Source organism: Chrysochloris asiatica, unplaced genomic scaffold (genome assembly GCF_000296735.1).
Source record: "Chrysochloris asiatica unplaced genomic scaffold, ChrAsi1.0 scaffold00027, whole genome shotgun sequence".
NCBI classification, from domain to species: Eukaryota; Metazoa; Chordata; class Mammalia; order Afrosoricida; family Chrysochloridae; genus Chrysochloris; species Chrysochloris asiatica.
Window position 1 is genome coordinate 11,665,173 of NW_006408545.1, and position 16,873 is coordinate 11,682,045.

Sequence of the window (16,873 nt, forward strand, 5' to 3'; positions counted from 1 at the left end):
CAGTACTTTTTGACTTACCCTCATATTTGGCATGAAAGAAAGAAAACCTATATCCATGGTAAGAAGAATAGGGAAAAGCTTGAAGGCATAGAGGAGGTAGGATCAGAGCTGCAGTGTTTGTACCAGCTTTTCTGACATCTTTTTGTATAAATCTCTTAAAGTCAGACAGAATGTGCAGTTTGGATTTTAGGGTCAAGTTGTTCTTAAATATTACACAGATTTTCTTGTTTTGTTTTTGTTTTAATGCGATCCTATATTGTGGCACTGTAGGATAAACACTGATCCAGGTCGCTTTGAACCTCGAGGTCAACAGTTCAAATTCACCAGCCACTCCTCAGAAACCTTAGACAGGATTTCTATGAGTTGTAATCAACTCAATGACACTTAACAACAACAACATACATTGACGGTGATGTTGTGCTGTAGGATAATTGCTGAGCTGCTACCTGTAAGATCTGCCAAGGTAAAAGGTTCAAACCCACCAGCAGATGCTTAGAAACCCTATAAAGGATCCCTTTGAGTCAGAACTGACTTGATGGCACTAAACAACATACAATGACATTCATACTTGAGATCTTTCCCTTAGTGTTTACCCAAATTAAATCAATTAGCTGCATGCATTTACTAACATTATATTTAGAGTCTTTCCTTGGTTTTACTGGCCTTAGACTGGTTTTGAGTTTGGTTTTCTTTCCCTTTATGAAACCAGGTGAAGTCAGACCACATGGTTTTTTGCACAAATGGGTTTACTGGTACTTACTTAATAACTGTTCACTACAGATTAGTAAATTGTTGTTGTTGTTAAGTGTGGTCAAGTCAGTTCAGACACATAGTGACTTTGTTTAGGGTTTCTGAGAAGCAGCAGGTGAGTTTGAACCACTGACCTTGCGGTTCAAACCGAGCTTGCAGTCCAGTGCATTATCCCACAATTAGTAATCATGCACAAGTAAACTTACCTTGCTTAGTGGATATGGTATTTTATACCTGTCAGAAATCAAACAAAAATCAGGAAAATTACATACTAGGTTTGTATCCTTTTACCATCCATATTCAGTTTGCATGCTGAGCATCTAATCTGAAAAAACTGGATTATATGAGGAACATGTCATCAAAATTGGAGGAAGAATCATTAACAACCTGGGATATGCAGATGGTACAACCCTGCTTGCTGGAAGCAAAGATGCCTTAAAATGCATGCTTATGAAGATCAAAGTTTATATCCTTCAATGTGGATTATACTTCAAGGTAAAGAAAACAAAAATCCTCACAACGGGACCAATAAATAACATCATGGTAAATCAAGAACTGATTGAAGTTATCAAAGATTACTTTTTGCTTAAATCTACAGTCAATATTCATGGAAGCAGCAGTCATGAAATCAAACAACATATCATTAGACAAATCTGCTGCAAAAGATCTCTTAAAAGTGTTAAAGAACAAAGATGTCACTTTAAGGACTAAGGTGCACCTGACCCAAATCATGGTATTTTCAATTGCCTCATATGTATGTGAAAGTTGAACAATGAATAAGGACAACTGTAAAAAATTGATGCATTCCAATTACGGGTGTTGATGAAGAATATTTAAAGTACCATGGATTGTGAGAGGAACAAACAAATCTGTCTTGGAAGAAGTATAGCCAGAATGCCCCTTAGAGCAAGGATGGTGAGACTTTTTGACTTATACTTTGGACATGGATTCAGGAGGGACCAGTTCCAGAGAAGGACATCATGCTTAGTAAAGTGGACGGTCACCAAAAAAGAGAAAACTCCACAATGAGATGGATTAACACAATGGCAGCAATCGTGAGCTCAAACAAAACAAGAATTGTGAGGATTATGCAGCACCTGGCAATGTCTACTTCTGTTGTGCTTAGGGTCCTTATGAGTTGGAACTACTCCATGGAACCTAACAAAAACAACAATTATCAAAATAATGCTTTCTTTAAAACTAAAAAGAGTTGACCATACCTTGAATTTCACAAAATAATCTAATTAGTGATCCCAGAGATGGCGGCTTCACCTTTTCAGTACCAGCTAGATTGGTGGTGGTGGTGTTGTTAGGTGCCATCAAGTCAGTACCGACTCATAGCGACCCCATGTACCACAGAACGAAACACTGCCTGGTCCTGAGCCAACTTCAAAGTTGTTGCCACACTTGAGCCCATTGATACTGCCCCTTTGCCAATCCATCTCACTAGGGGTCTTCCTCTTTTTCTCTGACCCTCCACCTTACCAAACATGATATCCTTCTCTAGTGACTGGTCCCTCCTTATCTGAAACTGGCTTGAGTTCCTGACATTTCCCTGTCAATATACTGTTGCAGCCAGTTTTGAATTGTCTTTAGCAAAATTTTGCTAGCTAGCATGTGATACTGATGATATTTTTTGGTGATGTCCTCATTCTGATGGGTCTCCTCTCTTTGGAATGGGCACAAATATGGATCTCTTCCAATCAGTTCTCCAGGTAGCTGTCTTCCAAATTTCTTGGCATAGATGAGTGAGTGCCCTCAGTGCTGCATCAATTTGTTGAAAGATTTTAGTTTGGATTCCATCAATTCTCGGAGCCTTTTTCTTTGCCAGTGCCTTCAGCGCAACTTGGACTTATACTACAATACCATTGACACTTTTTTTTTTTTCCTTAAATGTTTTATTGTGAATTATGTGATAGTTTACATGGGAGAACATTAGTTTTACATTCATTCTATCATATATCGTCTCATTGACCATTGACTCTTGATTATATGTTACCGCTTGAAATAGTTGAACATCAACCATTTCTTTTTGGTACAGTGACTCTGTATTCATACCATCTTCTTTTGATACTTTTTGCATCACTCAGTATTTTGCCCATTGAATACTTCAATATTTCAAGTTCAGGCTTGATTTTTTTCTTCAGTTCTTTCAGCTTGAGAATATTAGGCAAGCCCATCCCTTTTGGCTTTCCAACTCCAATCTTTGCACATGTCATTATAATACTTGACTTTGTCTTCTCGAGCTGCGCTTTGAAGTTTTCTGTTCAGCTCTTTTACTACTTCATTCATACCATCTGCTTTAGAATCACTATCCTGCAGAGCAAGTTTCAGAGTGTCTTCTGACATCCATTTTGATCTTTTCCATCTTTCTTGTCTTCTTTTGTTTTCTTTCCATATGATGTTCTTGATGTCATATCATAACTCTCCTGGTCTTTAGTCATTAGTGTCTAATGCATCACCTCTGTTCTTGATATGTTTCAAAGTCGGCTCCTATTAGGCTAATGGTATGGAGCGTTCCACCCTCTCTTTCCACAGCTGTAGTTCATTTTATTCTTGTGTATTCCATCTCATGTGTATAGTCATCTTTTATGTTGTTTAAAAAATGTGTTTGCATGAAAAGTCATTGGTCTTGCAAATGCAATCATAGGATCTCCAGCATCATTTCTATCACTAATGCCATATAGTCCAGCTACTGATCCTTCCTTTTAGTTTTAACCTTTACATTCCAATCCTCAGTAATTATCAATGTATTGTGAATGAATGCTTGATCAATTTCAGACCAAAGAAGGTTAGAATTCTTCAATTTCATTAGTGGTTGGTGCGTAAATTTGAATACTAGTGGTATTAATTGGTCTTCCTTAAAGGTGTATAGATATTATCCTTTCACAGACAGCATTATACTTCAAGATAAATCTTGAAATGTTCTTTTCATGATGAATGCTATGCCATTGCTCTTCAATTTGTCATTTTAGGTATAGTAAGCCATATGATTGTCAGATTCAAAGTGGCCAAACCAATCCATATTAGCTCACTAATGCCAAGATATTGATTTTTATGCATTCCATTCCATTTTTGACAGCATTCGATTTTTCTAGATTCATACTTTGTATGTCACATATTCTGATTACTAATGTATGTTTACAACTGTTTCTCCTCATTTTGAGTTATGCCCCATCAGCAAATGAAGGTCCCAAAAGCTTTACTCTGTTTGTGTCATCACAGTCAACTGTGATGTGCCCTCAGTGCTGCATCAATTTGTTGAAAGATTTTAGTTTGGATTCCATCAATTCCAAGAGGCAGCTGTTCCCTAGCGAGATGAGGGGCTCATCTTCTGGTACTCTATTTGACAATATTCTGGTGCTATTCATAATGTGAACTTCTGGTGTGGCGCTGCCATTTAATGAGGTAAACTGCAATTCTGTTTGGGCCATAAAGGCCAGCAGTTCCAACTCACCAACTGCTCCTTGGACACCCTATGCAGAGTCTCTGTACAGGGCCGCTATGAGTTGGATTCATACTCGACGGCACTTAGTAATTCATAATGTTTCAATACTCAGTATTCTGGTGATATCTAACTGTGTTCTACTGCTATTCATAAGGTTCTCAGTAGGTTAAAATTCAAATGTAGTCCGTCCACCTAGCCTTCTTTCTAGTCTGTTTTATTCTGGAAGCTCAGCTGAAACCTGTCCACCATGGATGATTCTGCTGGTACTTAAAATACAGGTGGCGTAGCTTCTAACTTCACAACAAACAAGCCACTAACTACAGTACAACAAACTGACAGATGAACGTGGAGTAAACAATATACATATAAGTGGTAAATTGCTGAGTTTAGAACAGTTTAAGTAACATCTGTAGCCTGTGTTCCTCCGAGTCCTTAGTATATGCCACAGTGTCATGTGAGAACTCTCTGAACCCTCATAAGGGAAAATTATAACTCACTGGATAATAATTTCAGTAGATTTAATAGGGCAAAGATGCAATATATTCAAAACACAAAGAAAAATATAGAAGATTAAGCCTAGGGAGTTTCATGTGTGAAATAAATAAACCATTAAAGCAATAAGATCTATTAATTTTCTAAGATAGTTTTTACTCCAAGCATCATAACAGATCTCAAAATATTGTTAATTGGGTTCTTTTAAATGGATCATAAATGTTCTTGAAATGAAGACTACAACCATGGCTTTATAAAATTATAAATGTGGGCTTTTTCCTGTGTACATCCAGACATACTACTTACTAAACCAATATAAATAGATATAAAAATATGTATAACATTAGGTACATGGCTCTAAATGATTAATGGGGATGGCTATGGAAAACAGCTATAAATACTCAGAGTCCAGAGACTTAATGAGTACTTTTTGAACTTTATCAAGGTTTTGATGATTTTGTCTGACAATGCATGAAGAAAATAAATAACTTGCCTAATTTATATGCTACTATGGTGTGCTTATAAAATCTTTAAGAATGATAATCTAAACTTCTATCTGTTCAAGTATCCATAATACAGCTGAATTAAAGTCTTCTGTTGACAAGTGAAGAAAATTATAATTTAAAACTACATCTGGTTCTTATTAATGTGATGACTAATCATGAGCGTTCTAGCATTAGGCTTTTTAGACTAATTGTTATTTCCAATAACATCAAAAAAGATGTTTAAGATAATACAAAGCTAATATCTTTCAAATTACCAATGACAGAAAAACTGTGAAAATAGATTTTATGCTTATTTTTGATTGATTGAATTCATTTTGTCTGAAGTGATGTCCTTGGAAATTTCTGCCTTTTCCCTGTCCTCCTTCTACCCCCAATGAATATGTATGTGATTTAGAAGACAACAGCATTTTTTGCATATTCTTTTCCCAAAGGAGCATTAACCAAGGGGATTATTGGGCCAAATTTCACTTCTCATGTAAACTTGTTATCCAAGAACATCTTAATTTGCCTTTTGTTCGAATAAAATTGAGCATACCTTTGCCTTTCATTATTTTTTCACTCATTATATAAATTGCTAAGAAAAAAAAGTAATATGATTAGAAATATGGCTTGACAGGCAATATCTTGTAATATAATATCCATATACTTATGAGGTGCCTTAGGGTACCACATTTATTGTGAATGAGCATTTGCATTTCCACATATTTGTCTAGACTTCTATAATAAATCACTCAAGACATTCTACTTACCATTCTCAGTATAACAAAGAAATATCAAATGTAGTTTCTTCCCACAAAGAGCTTTCATTCTAGTAATAAAAATAAAACACAGAGGCAAAAGAAATCAAGTAACACAAGAGATAATTATAAATAGAAATTTCTATATGAGTCAGCATGGCCATTGTAAATTCTTTTTCTGCATCTTATATGTAAATAAGTTCCATGCATACAGAAGCATAAGTGAGAAAAGATGTATAAAAATGTTTCATTGATACTTTAAAAATAGAGTTTATTTCCTAATGATTTGGATTTTGGACATCGGAAATCTTGGTGTTTGAAGCTTAATGCTGATCCAATAAGCACTGTTAGGCTAAGTCTAGGGGCAGTGGTTTTTTCCATGGTAGAATTCTTGTCTTCCATGTGGGAGAACATAATTTGATACTCAGTCAATGTAACTCATGTACAGCTACCACCTGTCTGTCAATGGAAGCTTCCAAGTTGCTGTGATTCTGAACAAGTTGCAGTGGAGCTTCCAAACTAAGATGGACTCAGAAGAAAGACCTGGTGACTACTTCCAGAAATCAGCCAGTTAAAAACATGTGGATTGTAGAAGTTTGATCTGTAACCGATCTTGGAGATGGGCAATCCTGGGCAACTTCTCATTCCATTGTGCATGGGATCGCCATGAGTCAGGAGCAATTCAAGGCAGATAACAACACCTGAGGCCTAGTCAGAGCACTCCATTTCACATTTCTTCAGAGTCAGCTTGCTTCATCCCAGCTAATACACAGCTCATCAGGAAAGGACATCCGAAACTCCTTCCCCATTGAAATAAAGTTTTTCTCCTTTCCAAAAGAAGCAAACTTTTTAGCATCAAAGTCTGCAAGTATTGTTTAGTTCCTGAAGAAAATTATTCCTACCAATATACGTTTGGGTAAATGTCAAGGACATTTTTCAGTGAGACTAGAAGTCTTTAGTTGTTCAAGTAATGAAATGAAAATATCCTTTTTGAAAGTCTTGTTTTGCATCTTGGCATTGAAAATCTCCACTTATGGGAAGCAAAATATGTAAATCTGTAAAAACTTAATGTTTATTAGATTCATGAAGGAAAAGAATCAGATGTGTAGGCTAACCCTCTCATTGTAACTCAGGTAAAATGAATTTCCATTATTTTCAGACTAGTGGTGGAGCCATCCATGAAACAATAGGTTGTTATTGTTGGGAGTCCTGGTGTGACACTGTAGGATAAGCACTGGGCTAGTAACTTCAAGGTCAACGGTTCAAATCCACCAGCCTCTCCTTGGACACCATCTGCAGGGTCACTATGAGTCAGAACAGAATAGTAATGAAGAATGTGAGCTCTGGAATCAGATTATTTTTTTTTTAATATTGCTATCCAGTTTTTACTATCATGCTTGGTCAAGTGAAGATGAGGAAGACCGACCCCACTGAGATGCATTGACACAGTGGGACAAACCATAGGCTCAAGCATAGCAACAATTATGACCTGTGCCAGGCATAGGACCTGGCAGTGTTTCCTTCTGTTGTGCTTAAGGTCACTATGAGTCGGTACCAACTCGACAACACCTAATAACAACAAATCCAGTTGATTCTAACTCATGACCCTACATAAGGTTTCCAACACTGTAAATACTTTTATTTTATTTTATTATTTTATTTTTTTTACTTTTTCCTGTGAATTGAGTGAAGGTTTACAGAGAAGACCATCAGTTTCACATTCAACAGGTCATACACTTTGTTTCATCTTAATGACTTCAATTCTTTCCGTGTAACAACAGTTTCCCCACTTCCTTCCTGTGGTTCTTATTTCCATTCTACCTTCCTTCGTGTCCCCTCAACTTTGTTCTCATTGTTAAGTGCCATTGAGTTGTTTCTGACTCATAGAGATCCTGTATAGGGTTTCTGAGAGGCAGCTGGTGACTTTGAACTGCTGACCTGACAATTCAATCCGACCTTGTGGTCCAGTGTTTATTCTACAGTGCCATACCAGGATTCCTTTAGGTAAATTTTTATGGGAGCAGATAGCTTCATCTTTCTCCTGAGGAGTGACTGGTAGGTTTGAATTGCCAACTTTGTGGTTAGCAGTCCAATACTTATCCTAAAGTGCCACCAGGGCTCCCTGGAATCAGATTGGTGATGGTGGTGGTAGTGTGAGCCAGTTTGTGGATTCTTATTCATAAAGACCCTGTATAGCATTTTTGAAGCTGTAAATTTCTATGGGAGCAGAGAGCTTCACTTTTCTCCTACAGAGCAGCCTATAGATTTAAACTCAGTCCAATACATAATCCTCTATGCCACTACCTGAATTCAAATCCCCATTCAGCTACTTACTAGTGTTGTGACCTTAATCACCTTCAACTTGTTAAGTCTCAATTTCCACTAAAATGCAGATGATAGCAGTGCCTGTTGGAATTAAAGGAGATGGATCATGCATAGTATTTTATAAGGTTCAATGGATATAAACTGCCTTCATATCTATTAGTCCACATGGTTCCCTTCCTTTCTCAAAACGAAATATTTCATGTAATACATTTAATCTTGATTGATTTTCTATGCTTTTGGTATCTTGGAAATGAAGCAACTTTAAATATATTGATGCATAGCATATAGAGAAAATATAAAGTAAGATTATTTAATAGAATATTTTCATTCTCAGGATAATGGTTGATTTAAATCCAGAGCACTGGAACAGGATTTAAATGGTAACCTAATGACTTTGTCATCATAACCACATAAAATGTCTGGCAAGATGTGTGAATTCGTACAAATGGACATGGTTGTCAAGATCCTCAAGTTGAAATTTAACCCACCCAACAAGTCGCTTCATAAAACTATTGCCTAAAAATGTTTGTGTTTTTAACATGGTGGTTGGCTTTTCAACTATACTGGTTAATGAATGGAGAACATAGGTAGTCAGGAGATTTTTGTCCCTCCAAATTGTTGAGCAGCTGAAGTAAGTCTTACTTAATTGACGCTTGACAGTTGTCCATCAGATTATAATCATGAAAAGAGCAACAGCCGGCCTCAGCATCACATCATCAAAGGAAAAAGACAACTGCCTGGAATACCAAAGTGTGTCTTCCACCCTCCACTACCACTGAGAGCTTTCATCTCCCCTGAGCAACCAGAAATCTCTCTAACAAAAGTCACCCACACTTTCCTGTCCAAGAAAGCATTATTTAGTAGACAGCAAGCTGATATTTTTAAAAGGGAACATGATTATTTTTTCTACTTCTGTATACCCCCATATGGTTTTGGATTGAGACTTCAAAGCTCATCAATAACTTTTTTCACTGAATTGCCTGCCTGCACTTATTAGTTCATTCTCTAATTCACTGTTGTCAACTAACTATAGATAAAGAGAAAAAAAGATATGACATGCTTAAATATGTCACTTGACACTTGTATAGACATCATAATGAGTGGTATTGTTCTTCTAGCAAAGCTTAAAAGTATCATCAAAATGCTTTCTGCTCAACATCAGTGATAGTGTGCTTACAATTTCTGGTCTATACGGTGTAAAGAAAAATTGGCAGGCTGTTTCATAACTGAAGGTGCATGCATTTATGTTATGCTGGCTTTATTGGTGCAGTGTTGCATTGGGCTTTGCCTGATGCTGTGAAGAGATCGGTGCAAGTTAACAAGTCGCATGGCTGCATACATGATTTGATTTACTTCAGGGTCTAGTCAGTTCATTCAGTTTTATTTGTTTATTAAAGCAGAACATTATTTATTAATGAGTTCTTCATGCTTTATTAAGCCTAATGTCCAAACACCTCTGTGAGACCCTACTAGGCATGTTTTCTCTTTGTATTAAGGCCTTCCAAAGAAAATGAAAAATTATGCAGTAATGCGCCAGTTAAACCCCATAGATATCAGTTCAATTTCTCTTGATCCTGTCAGTTGGCATTTCTTAATCTTTATGAAAGACCTGAATCTGATGCAGTATGGAACTGAAATTCAAGAATCCCCCTTTTCATATGTCAATAATGAAGGTCCCTTTAAGAAACGCAAAAGTGCACTGGCCTGAAAAGATGAGTGGCCTCTGCAGCAGGCCAAAGCTAACACGTTTAGCAGGAGCAGGAAAGCACAGTTCTAGTCCTCACAACAGTAGTGAGAAAGTATAGAGCTACACAGATACCATATTAATTTGAGATTAGTAATTAAGTGAATTAACAGGATTTCTGAGTCTTACGGGGAGTGGGCAGAGTTCTGAAATATGCTGAGTTTGAGAAATAAGGGTTGGTGAGAAATGACAGGAAGCTGCCATAGCCAAGGTGCTATGAAGTAGGTAGTCTTACTAACTCTCGTCGATGTCTACCTAAAAGCCTGGTTACAGGGAATGGCTTAACTGTTATCAACCTGTTATCTAGGGACCCTAATAAGTCCTTTTGTGATTTGGGATCAGTGAGAGGTAGTGACAGACCATGCACTGAGAGAACAGCTGCCCATCCTCTCAAAAATTTTCCATATGTATACATACCTCATAAGTATCATTTTTCCCTCAATGTTGAATAATAGTGTAAGGCACTTAATGCCTATGAATGACATTTTACAGTATTTTCCCATCCATTGTGTTTTAGCCATTAATAGTTCCTCTGTGTGATTTTGTAACAGTTCTGAAGCTCCCAAGCATTCAGAATCAATTTCAAATTATATTTGATTCTTCTAGCTTAGTCTGCTATGCCAAGTATTTTCTGCACACTTCTACATCTTATCTTTCTTAAATAGAAATGATATGTTGGGTCTCTCTGTGTAACTCAAGAATTGATTGGTGGAATCCAGTTTTAACATATTTTTCTCTGACACTTATAAGGTTAAAACTCTCTTTGTAAACACACTTTTATTTTACTAGAATTTATTTTACTAGTATAATTTCAGGGATTATATTCATAAAACTCATAAAAAAAATCCCTAAGGAAATGAAAAGCATTTCCATAGGCATTATATAAAATGTTTGTGTAATTCTGTCTTTCATTTTATCGTTGTTAAAGGGCTTCTAGAATGATTCTTAGTATTGAATGACTCCCTGGCTATCAACTTTGCAGATGTCATGGAACTGAATAACTCATACACTGGAATCCAGGATCAAAACTCACAAAGAATGATATGCTGGCTACAACACCGGGAAAAATCTGGGGAAATGAAGTGCATTAAGAGGACTGGAAGAAATACATGTGAAAAATTATGGATGACTATCTAACTATTACCTCATTATGAGTTTGAGATAGGATAATAGCCAAAAAGCTGATAGGACCTTAGATTGTTTAGGATTTATAGTAAGAACCCTCTAGAGGATGGATGGAGCCCTCTTATTCTAGGTTGATCACACCCAAAGCCATGCTTAAGATACTACATCATTGAGAGTTCTTGAGAGTTGTGCTCAAATTGGGACACACAAAGATCACTTCAGATTATAAAAGGACTAAGGAGATCCTGGAAAAAATGAGACTATGAGCAAGTAAGATATAGTAAGATAGAACAGAAGATTGAAAACTCACTTCTGTACCTAAACACAATAGGGAATATTACAGATGTTAGACATAGGACACGAAATAGATAAATCTTATATCAATTTGTAAAGGACATTTACAATAACTGTAAATGCTATTGTGGATTCCTGGTGTGGTATTGCAGGATAAGCACTGGATGCAGGTTTGAACCACAAGGTCAACAGCTCAAACTCACTAGCTGCTCCTTGGAAACCCTTTACAGGGTTGGTATGAGTCAGAACTTAACAACAACATAGATGTTATTGTAGAATATAACATGCTCACTAACCACTGCTGTCAAGTTGAATCCAACTCAGAGTTTCCCTGTAGAAGGAGAACTGTCGTGTAGTTTCCAAAGCAATAATCTTTACAGAAGCTGACTGCTACCTACATGTTTCTCCCATGGTGTGGCTGGTGAGTTCAAACCTTTTGGTTCACTGTCAAATGTTTTAACTACTGCACCATCAGAGCTCCTGCAGGTAACAGTTGCTCACCAGGAATGCTAGCTAATTAGAGTTAGTCAAGGCATTCTAAGTGCCTTGTTTCTACGAAAGGCCACAGTTCTTGGTACCTCCTGAATTTAGGTCTGAATTGCATGAAAATGGTCCAAACCTTAACTGAGTGCAGTTCATGTTCTTATGAATACATCAGTTGATCCATTCTAGGAATGCAATGAATTATCAGTATCATTTTACAATAAATGATTTAATGTAGCCCCTAATAATCCTGTTCTTGTCATATTAGTGGGTGTTCACATTGCCGCTGAGTAAGCTGAAGAAGTGCTAATAGGTTTCTTGTCTATCATTTTCTCAGAAACTAAAGCAGCTGCTACAATGGCTAAAATAAGCTAAAATCCCTTAAGATATGAATTGTGATCACAGATTTTTTTAATGTACTTTTTTCTCATATAATTGAGGTCCACAACTACCACAGCCTTTTCCTTTCAAATTATGCAGTGAAAATGTGGAATATACCTAGAGGGGTACAAAGATGAATGGAGCTACAAAATCTCTTCCGCTCATAAGGAATTTTTTTTTTCCTAATTTCAGTTTGTGATTACTACTAGTAATGAATATTTTATCTAAGCATTTTAGCAACCTTTCCATTAAATTTCATCTGGTCCATTCACAGTGCAGTATTTACACTTTTGCCTTGGATGAGTTATCAATTTTGCAGTCTTGGCCTTTGACAAAAAAAAATCAAAGGGCACAAACTAGATATGATATTGAAATTCCATTAGAATGATAAGGTTTCATGGATTTTTTTTTTTTCTCTTTCAAATCTCAATAGGCTTTGAAAGCTCACTTTATGCTATTGTTTCAGAATTTTCTCTTTTCATTACCTGTTGTTCTTAAGTGCTGTCTGATTGGTTCTGACTCACAGGGACTCTGTATGTCCCTGTGAGGAGTGGCTGGTGAGTTCCAACCACCGACCTTGTGGTACAGACTGACCTTTCAGTCCAATACATTATCCTGTAGCACCATACCAGGGCTCCACATTCATTGCCTAGAAGAGAAAAAAACTTGAACTGAAGTTCAAGGTCCCCCAAACAAACAGTCATTCATATTTGTTCATATTTCCCCCACCCTTTCCTCTTCCCCTCTGAATTTCATTCATTCACCCAGAATAATTAAAGCTATAATTTTCAGCTATATAGCTGATCTGTATTTCTAATCTATTTAAATTCATATTTGCATGCCAATTCCTGCTATAAGGAATTTCAAAATAAAAATTGAAACAGGAAAAGTAATTTTCATCTTCTGCTTAGCAACTGTCTTTTTATTAAAATGAAAGGCATTTGAATACCAAATTGTTTATCCTAGCTCCACTTAGAGAGTTGGTGAAAAGAAAGACAATACTCAGTAGAAAAACAGAGACTGTGGGAAGGAAAAAAATAAGAAGAGGAATGTGAAAAACAGAAAAATAGAGTATGAGAAAAAAATCTTTAAAATTGTACATAGGTAAGCTGATGTCTTAAAAGTAAAGTAGAGGTAAACAAGTTTGTTTTTTTTGTTGTTTTTTTTCCTTCAGTAACAGAAAGGAACTAGGGATGAATTTAAAAAAAGATATAATATATACAATTAATTCTTAAAGCAAACCATATCAGAATTTAATATGATTTCTGTCATCTTGCTTAATTGAATTGAGGTGGCTACTGTGCATTTTGTGTGTCTTCCAACTTAGGGAACTCATTTCCAGCACTTTATGAAAGTATATTCTGTTGGATCAGAAGAGTTTTCACTGTCTAAATTATCTCCAGATCTTTCATCTTAATCTTAGTCTAGAGGTGCCACTGAAACTTGTCCACCATGGAGGACTCCTCTGATATTTGAAATACTGGTTGCATACCTTCCAACATCAAAACAACATACAAACCACCATGGTATGATAAACTGACACATGGGTGGTAGCTAGTGTTTAGTGATTCCTGGTTTTATGGGTAAAACCCTCAACAATTCATATTCACCCAGAGAAGCATCAGAAGAAAAGACTGACAATCTGCCGGGGACTGGCCTCGACATAGGAACTTGGTTCATGAGGTGGGGATACCTGGAGGCGATAGGGATAGCAAAAAAGACACAGAGACGCAAAAAGAGAGACAAAGAGACACCCCGAAACCAGGATGGATGCTGGACTGGCAGCAGGCAGATCCTGCATTGCAAACATCTCAGCCACGAAGGCCGTAATATCCTGTATAGTAAACATCTTGGCTAAGCAGGCAGTATGGTTGCAAAGCTAGACTGAGCCCCCTGCATGCTGTAACGCACGCCTTGCCAGTCGTAATGCCCCTGGATTCGTTCTGCGCCTTCGTTTTATTTAGGGGAGGTACTTTACACAAAGCTAGGAGGGACTAAGACAAGGTACAGCTGTCAGTCTTACTTTTCCAGACATTCAGGCAACTTTACATCATACTTTGCAGGTTCGAATCTCACGACCACAACTTGGTTTCTCAAGCTTAATTAACATACCTTTAGCACCTAGCCTCAAATGGGGGAAGGAAAAGGAGGATTAAGAGGATTCCCATTGTGTCAGCTGCCCAGCCCAGGTTCTCCAGGAAAAGAGGTGCCTGGGTGAATGGGCTGCACCTGGAAACACCTTAGAGAGGGCATTCCTATTGTCCTTGGAACAGAGACCGGGGAGCCACCCAATTTACTTTGAATGAATTCTCTGAGGGAAAAACTTTGCCGGTTTGGAATTTTACAGTCTTGGCTTTTAGGAAAATATTACATTCATCTGTGGCTATCAAGGGCTTCATGTCTGCAATTAGTAAAACATAACTGGACACTAAGATGAAAAACAATTTACTATGCCTGCCAGATAGCTAAAATCTGTTCCTCAGAGCCTGCAGCCTGCAACACGCGGGCCCTGTGGGCCTAGAACTTCTGACCAGGTCTACACGGTGTGCAACAACAATCAACATACAAAATGGTCACAGCCATTGAAAACAGCTTAGAACGCAGCTCTTCTCTGACACATGGGTCACCATAACTCTATGTCAACTAGTTTGTTTGCCATTTTTATAGATGATATATTTGACTTATAACTTAAACAATTATGCCTTAAAACTTGCTATCTACTGTGGTTTGGAGTCCTGGTATGGTACTATGGGATAAAGCGCTGGACCACAATGTTGGTTTAAACCACAAGGTCAGTAATCAAACTCACAAGCCGTTCCTTGGAAATCCTACACAGCATCACCATGCATCAGAATCAACTCAACGTCACTTACCAGCAACAACATATATTGTGGTATAAAGATAGATTAATCATATCCATATTGCTAAAGTTGATGTTATTAAATGCATTGAATCAATTCCAACCCATAGCGACCCTGTATAGGGCTTCCGAGGAGCACCTGATGAGCTTGAACTGCCGACCTTGTAATTCAAATGGCTTTGCAGTCTGACACATTAACCAACAGCATCACATTAGGACATGCGTAAACCCCTTTCAGAAATTATATAGTATATTTTTAACAATCCACCACTCATTCTGTTTGTCATGCTGTCGTAGCTTGCATGCTGCTGTGCTTTTGGAAGCTATACCACGTGTATTTTAAATACCAGCAGTGTAACCATGGTATACATGACTCAGACAAGCTTCCAGACTAAGAAAGACTAGGAAGAAGGAGAGGTGGACTGCTTCCAAATAGTCACGTGAAGACCTTATGACTAGCTGTGAAACATTGTCAGATAGCACCAGGATAGTGAATATTGAAATATGATGAACAGCACCAGAATATTATCAGGTATAGTGTCAGAAGATGAGCCCCTCAGATTGGAAGGCACTCAAAATGCAACTAGGAGAGAGCTGCATCCTCAAAGTAAAGTTGACCATTATGATAAGAATGGAGTAAAACTTTTGAGACCTTCATTTGCTAATGGGGCAAAACTCAAAATTCCAAGACACAGCTGTAAACATCCATTAATAATCATAAGGAATGTACAAAGTGTAAATCTAGGAAAATTGGAAATTGTTAAAAGTGAAATGGAATGCATAAACATCTATATTCTAGGCATTAGTGAGCTGAAATGGATTGGCATTGGCCATTTTGAATCTGACAATCACATGGTCTACTATGCCCGGAATGAAAGAGAACATTTCAAGATCTATCTAGAAGTACAACGCTGCCTGTGATAGGGTTATATCTATGCACCTCCAACGAAGACCAGTAAATGAAACTATTATTCAAATTTATGCACCAACTAGTAAAGCCAACAATGGTGAAATTGAAGAATTCTACCAATTTCTTCAGTCAGAAATCGATCAAACATGTAATCAAGCTGTATTAATAATTACTGGTGATTAGAATGCAAAGGTTGGAAACAAAGAGGAAGGATCAGTCATTGGAAAATATAGCTTTGGTGATAAAAAAACAATGCTAGAGATCGCATGACAGAATTTTTCAAGACCAATGATTTCTTCATTACAAATAACTTTTTTAAAGATGTCAAAGTCTACTATTAACATGAACCACACCAGGTGACATACACAGAAATCAAATTGTCTACACCAATGGAAAGAGACAGTGGAAAAGTTCCACACCATATGCCAAAACAAGACCAGTGACAGACTGTGGAATAGACCACCAATTGCTCATATGCAAGTTCAGGAAAATTAAAACAAGTCCATGAAAGCCAAAATATATCCTTGAGCAGATGCCATCTGAATTTAGAGATCATCTCAAGAACAGATATGATGAATTAGACACTGATAACCAAAGATCAGGAAGAGTTGTGGAATGACATCAAGAATGTCATATAGGAAGAAAGGAGGTCAGTAAGAAAACAAGAAAGAAGGAAACAACCAAAATGTATGTCAGAAGACACTCTAAAACTTGCTCTCCAGCGTAAAGATTCATAAGCAAATAATACAACTTAACAGGTAAAAGAGCTGAACAAAAAATTTCAAAGGACATCTCGAGAAATATTATAAGACAAATAT